We start from the raw sequence: 6,892 nt of genomic DNA, 5'->3' as shown, positions 1-6,892 counted from the left end.
TAGGTATTACATTGAATCTGTAGATTGTTTTGGATAGAATCGACATTTTAAGATTATGGATTCTTCCAATTTACTTGCTTGTGCATTCTTCAAATACTTTCATCAATATTTTATAGTATCTTTTCTTTTCTTTTTTGATTAAACTTTTCCTAGATATTCCATTTTACTTTTTCTTACTTATTTGAATTAGACCACTTTCTTGATTTCTTTTTCTGATAATTCACTACTGGCATATAACAAAGCTACTGATATTTACGTGTATATTTTATATCCTGTAACTTTGCTGAATAAGTAGACTAGATAAATAAATTCAAATATCTACAACCAATGGAACTTTGATGAGTTTCTATGAACAGGTAGTGTAGAAAGGACAGCCTCTTCAATAAATACTGCTGGTAGAATATGCAGAAGAATGAAACTGGACCCCTATGTCTCACCAACTAAAAAATCATCTTAGAATGAATTAGACTCAAAATTAAGATTTGAAACTGTGGAACTACCAAAGAAATCACGGGTGAAACACATCATGGCATCAGATTTGGCAAGGGAATTTTGGATGAGAGCCCAAAAGAAAAGGTATCAAAAGCAAAAATCAATAAATGAGTGTCCTGTCAGATAGAAAAACATTTGTACAATGCAAGAACCAGCAGAGTAGAGATAACCTACTGACTGAGAGACAATATTTTCAAACTGTAATCTCATAAAGAGTAAATGTCCAGAATACATAAGGAAGATAAGCAACTCAGTAGCACAACAGCAACAACAAAGAATTATCCAGTTTAAAAAGCAGGCAGGGAGTGAGAGTTTAACCAAGCTGTTAAGATGCCCAAGTCCCATCTCAAAGGTTGGATTATTGGCTGTGGTTCCTGACCCCTGGTCTCTATCCCTGAGAGTCAGTCCTGAGCGCTCACATAGCTGGTTTCCTGCCACCCACCAAGGAGACCTGGGTTGAGTTGTTAACTCCTTGCCTCAGTCTCAGCCTTGCTACTCTGGCTGCAGTCTTTCAGAAAGTGCATCAGCAGGTGGGAATTCGTTTCCCTATCTGTCCTTCTCGATTTCTTTCTCTCTGCTTCTCTAGATAAATAAACAATAAATAAATAAAAATAAATAAGCAAGTGATCTTGAGACATATCCCATAGAAAGACATACATATCATCAATCAGATTATGAAAAACTGCTCAACATCATCATAAAGTGTCCATCAAAACTATAATGTGGTGCCATCTCACTTCCAAAAGAATAGCTGTTCTTCACAAGATAAAAGATGAGGTCCTGGGATTCCAGTACAACAGTTTAAGCCACTGCATACCATAGCAGAGCACCCTGACGGTTGAAGACCTTGCTACTTCCAATTCAGCTTCCAGCTAATGTACCTGGGAAGGCAGGAAAATATAGTCTAAGTACTTGATCCCCTGCCACCTTTGTAGGAGACCAGGATAGAGTTCCTGGCTCCTGGTTTTGGCCTGGCCAGTTCCTGATACTGTTTCCTTTAGGGAGTAAACTGGTGAACCTGGGATATTTTTCACTCCACCTCCCTACAACCTAGGCCTTTGCTCTGCCTTTGAGATAAATGAATAATTCAATATATTTTTAAAAAGACAGAAAATGGGAGTAGCTATTTCACTGGGTTGTTGAGATGCTCATGTCCCATGTCAGAGTACTTGTATTAGAAGCCTGACTAGGTTCCTGATTCTGGCCTCTCTTCAATGCAGACTCATGAAGGCAGCAGTGATTGCTCAAAAAATTGTCCAGCATAGACTTTGCTGGCATTTCAAAAGTGAACTAGCCCATAGGCATTCACTCTGGTATGTACTCTCTCTCCCCAACTGTCTCCCCCACATCTCTACCCAAATAAAGAATAAATAAGATGAAAAACAGAAAAAGAGATACAAAGTGCTGGCAAGAATGGAGAAAAAAAGAGGCCTCTTACACATTGTTGATGGAAAGGTAAATTATTACGGCAGCACTTGTGGAAAACAGTATGGTTGTTCCTCAAAAAATTAAAAATAGAATTACTACATGACCAAGCAATCCACAATGCCAGTCATCCATTTAGAAAGGATGGATTCCTGTCACTTGTAACTAGATATATGGAACTGGAGGTCATATGTTTAGTGAACTGAACCAGTCACAGAAAGACGAGTACCACATGACCTAACACATATATAGAATGTAAAAATGTTGACCATATGGAAGTTGAGAGTGGTTGGAGAGTAACTGCCAGAGAGAGAGGTGAATAGGAGAAAGGAAAGAATGAGGAAAAGTTGACCAATGGCTACTAAATTACAGCTATATAGGGTAATAAATTTCTAGCATTCTGTTGACAAGGATAATATACTAAATATTTTTCAAAAGCTAAAAAAAATTAAACGTTTTCACTGCAAAGAAATCATAATTGTTTTGGAAAATAAATGTTTACCCTGACTTGAGATTTGCTTTGTACAAGTATATGTAGAGATAGAGACAGAGAGAAAAAGAAAGATATTGAAATGCCATATGGTAATCAAAAATATGTACAATTTTTATGTCAATGAAAAAATAGAAATATAAAATAAACCAATATATTGCATTTCCCAGTAATTTCAAATTATTGTCTAAAACTGAGCAACATATCAAATAGCAACTTTGATCAAATTTAATAAAATATTTAAAAGCTTCATTTGGTTTTGAATTCTTTGAATAACTACAAAAGAGATATATTGCATAGTAAAAGCAAAAATATCTACAAATGATAATTTGGGAAAAGATAAGTATGTTGTAATAAAATTCATGCATTTTTAATTAATGCACAAATTTGATTGGATTGAGTCTTTATTTTCATTTATCACTTTGGATTTGAAAGCATATACAAGTAATCTTAAGAAGGAAGAGCAGCCCAGACTATTTTTTTTTTTTTTTTGAAACGGAAAGAGAGAGAGCTTTGTAATTTCTATTCCACTTGTGCAAACTTTTTCAATTCTGTGTTTGTTAGTTAAACTCCAGGTTAATTTTCCATGTAGACTTCTATCATGGCTTGTCAATTGTGACCATTTCTTGCTTACTAAAGTAGATAACTCTTATCTTTGCCAAGCCCATTTATTTTATCTTTATTACTATACAGCCAGGCTCTCAGGCTTTCTTGCACTTATTTTATTACAGTTTTCTTATTACTGGATTTTTCTCACATTTGTGATGGATTGCCACTGGCCTTTTGTCTTTCAATTCTCTACTTTAATAAAAAGAAAATACTTCTAAAGAAGTCACACTGGAGAGTGTTCAGAAAGAAGATTGAGTCACAGGTTATAATCCTCTACCTTCATTTTCTCAGAGTTAAATAATACCACAGAGTCTCATATTTATTAAAATAAATTACTACCAATAGAGTTCATCAATATCTAAGTTATAAAGACAGAAAGCAATTAAATGTGAGTTTAAATTTTTTTTGATGATGCTGATACATTTCCATGTGATATTTATGAACAACTCAGGAATTTTATTCTACTTCTTACCATCATTTTTGTATTTCATATGTACTCTCCTCAAGGAAGTAAAAATGTTGAAATTATTATTTAATTGAAATAACAGTTCAGATACATTAGCAAATCTTCAACGAAGTAAATAATAAAGAAATTAGGAGAAGATGAGGTTAAGTGTTGGGGATTTAATGATAGCTCATTTGTGACAATCAATGTGATCTATACTCTGTATGAGAAGAATAATTCTTAAAACTTATTCTATTATCATTTTACAAACCATTAGGGAACAATAAGAACTACAGTGTGATATTACCTCTTATGTGTTAGGACGACTGCTATCAGACAGATATGAAGTAACACGTGTTGGCAGGAGTGTGGAGAAAAGGGAACTCCTGTATGCTCTGGTGTGAATGTAAAGTGGTATGGTCATTTTGGAAATCATTTTAGAGGATCCTCAAAAATTAAAAAAAAAAAAACTACCATTTGACTCAGACATTCCTATTCTAGGTGTATATCCAAAAGAGATGAAATCAACACCTCATGAAATAGAAGTGCTCCTATGGTCATTATAGTATTATTCTCAAGAGCAAAATGTAGAAATGACCTAAGAATACACCAATTGAGGAAAACAAATAGAACTTATATACCATTATATTATATTAGCCTTAGAAAAGGAGAGCCTGCCATTTTTCAACAATGTGGATTTATCTATTAGATATTACACTAAGTAGAAAATGCCATATACAGAAATAAAAGGCTGTGTGATGTATTCTATGTGGGATCTAAAAAATTCAGCCCATATAAGTATAATGGAATGGTAGTTACCAGGGTGGAAAAGGAGAATGAAACAATAAGAAGTCAAAGAGTATATAGAGATAGCGATTTAGCTGTAAACTAAAAATTATCTAAGTGATATTTGTTAAAACCTTTTTTTTTTTTTTTTTTGAACAGGCAGAGTTAGACAGTGAGAGAGAGAGACAGAGAGAAAGGTCTTCCTTCCGTTGGTTCACCTCCCCCCACAAATGGCCCCTACGGCTGGCGTGCTGTGCCGATCCGAAGCCAGGAGCGAGGTGCTTCCTCCTGGTCTCCCATGCTGGTGCAGAGCCCAAGCACTTGAGCCATTCTCTACTGCCCTTCCGGGCCACAGCAGAGAGCTGGACTGGAAGAGGAGCAACCAGGACAGAATCCAGTGCCCCAACCGGGACTAGAACCTGGGGTGCTAACACCGCAGGCAGAGGATTAGCCAAGTGAGCAGTGGTGCCAGCTGTTAAAACATTCTAAGATGAATTATGTGAGTTGATGAAAGTGTTAATTTGCTTGACTAATAATTATTTCACTGTGATTATATGTATCAAAACATACTTGAAATATGTGCAAATGCTGCTCAGCTTTAGATGGTCTTATGTCCTCATAAACCAACATATTGAATAGCTTAGCTTAGCAACACATTGCATTATAGGCTTTTTCCTTTTATTCTTGTGATTGCACAGCTAACTGGGAATTCTTTCTCGCTGCCACTACCTAGTATCAAGAGAGAATTCTAATTCATACTGCTAGCCTGGGAAAATTATAAAAAATTAAAATTCCAAGTAAAGTTTCTATTGAAAGTGTATCATGTCATCATAAATAAAAAACGGTAATCCTTCGTAGTATTTCACTGAAAGGGAATCCCCAGGGCCTGCGAATACGCTGGGAAGATTTGACTATTCCTGGGATGGGTGCACAGCTGTGCTTTACTCAGTATACTGCAAGAAGGATTCCACAAAATTCCCAGGAACAAGCCCAGTTGCTCCATTCCTATCCCCCTCATACCAACTGTCGTCATTTTTCTTGATGACATAGGTAATGGCTCCTTCCTGAAAGCACAGCTCATCTTCCTTATCTTTTGTATAGTCATAAATTGCCACAGCTTTCTCCCAAGTAAGCCCTTGGAGCGCATGGTGGGTCCTCCTTGGCATAAGGATCACTGTCAATTCTAGCAGCTTCCTCCTCTCCAAATCTTCTGGGGAGAGCACTCATGAAAGACAAGATTTCCCCAGGTGGTGACGGAGTTGGTGGATCTGATATATTTTCTTGGACTCTGGCCACAAACACATTAAAAGTAACTGAGGAGTTACCTGTAGGATGGAGGGAAGAGGAGGAGCAAGAGATACTGGGTTCTGGTAGTAAAACGGTCCTCCATTCATCTGATTCTTAAGGAGGGCGTCTTACAGGGCAATGAACACCCTATGGTTGAGGGAGTGTGGCAAAAGGCAGGCCTATTCATGCTGTAGAATGGAACAGGATGACCTGGAAGGACACTGGGAGGAATTGGAGTAGGAACAGCAATAGGCAACCCCGCACTCCCTCTATTTTCCTGACTGCTGCTCCGACTACTTGGGTGGCTTCTTTCACTTCTCCCACTGCTGTAAGTAGGATTTCTTTGGTTCACAGAAGCTGTCCGCACAGGGCTCTGCTGTGAGGGAGCCATATTATCGATTGTGCTAGGTACATCATTATTTGGTACCACTGGAGGATGCAGTAGGGGCAGTGCCAACCAAGAGTCCCTTTCCCAGACGTGAGGGGACTGGGAGGTGCCCTAGGCAGCAGCCCAGCTGTCTTCATATTCATTGCAGATTAGATACCATCTGTACAACAATAAAGTCTGTCGCTTCTTCATGACACTACCTTCAGGCTATCTACTGCAACAGATATAGTCAACGTGGTATTTACCATATATAAGTAATAATACATTTACCAAAAAAGTGCTGAAAACTGCATTTAATATAAATGTTCTTATGCAACATTTACTATACAATGACGTATAAAGAGCATGTGATTATATATTTGTGTTGTCATTTACTGCTGTTGATAATTGCCACAAATTAGATACTTAACACTGCAAGAATTTACTACCACATGGTAATGGGAGTTTCAAGTCTAAGGTAGACTTCACCACTGTTGGCAGAGTTGTGTGACTTAGGGGAGAATCTGCTTCCTTGGTCTTTCAAGTTGTTTGCAGAATTCAGTTCCCTGTGTAAGACTGAGGTCACACTTACTTGCTGGTTGTTAGCTGATGACCTTTCTCAGCTTCTGGCAGCCACTTACATTCTTCAGCTCATGATTTCAATCTTGCATCTACAAAGTGAGCAAAAGTGAATGCAATCCCTCACATTTTGAACACTGCCTACTGCATTTTTTTTTTCTCATTTTCACATACTCCTGCCTTCTGGTCTTCCATTCATAAGGATCTAAGTGATTAACTTGAGCCCATTTGATAATTCAGGGTAATATTCTTATTTTCAGGATATAACTATGATTGTATCTTCAATATATCTTTTGTAACTTAATGTAAAATATTCAGTGATCTAAGAAATTTGGATGGAGACATTCAGTAGGTCATTTTACTATCTACCCACTCTGTCATCTGGCTACCCAAAATTCACATCCATAGCTCA

At 37.2% G+C, this 6,892-nt stretch overlaps 1 pseudogene; it reads right to left on the bottom strand.

The window, feature by feature from the left end:
• Positions 1–5,188: 5,188 nt before the first annotated feature.
• Positions 5,189–6,065, bottom strand: LOC100349523 (abl interactor 2 pseudogene; annotated as a pseudogene).
• Between the last annotated feature and the right edge of the window lie 827 nt (positions 6,066–6,892).

The sequence above is a fragment of the Oryctolagus cuniculus genome, chromosome 12 (assembly GCF_964237555.1).
Source record: "Oryctolagus cuniculus chromosome 12, mOryCun1.1, whole genome shotgun sequence".
Taxonomy (NCBI): domain Eukaryota; kingdom Metazoa; phylum Chordata; class Mammalia; order Lagomorpha; family Leporidae; genus Oryctolagus; species Oryctolagus cuniculus.
This window is presented reverse-complemented; position numbering and strand designations above follow the sequence as displayed.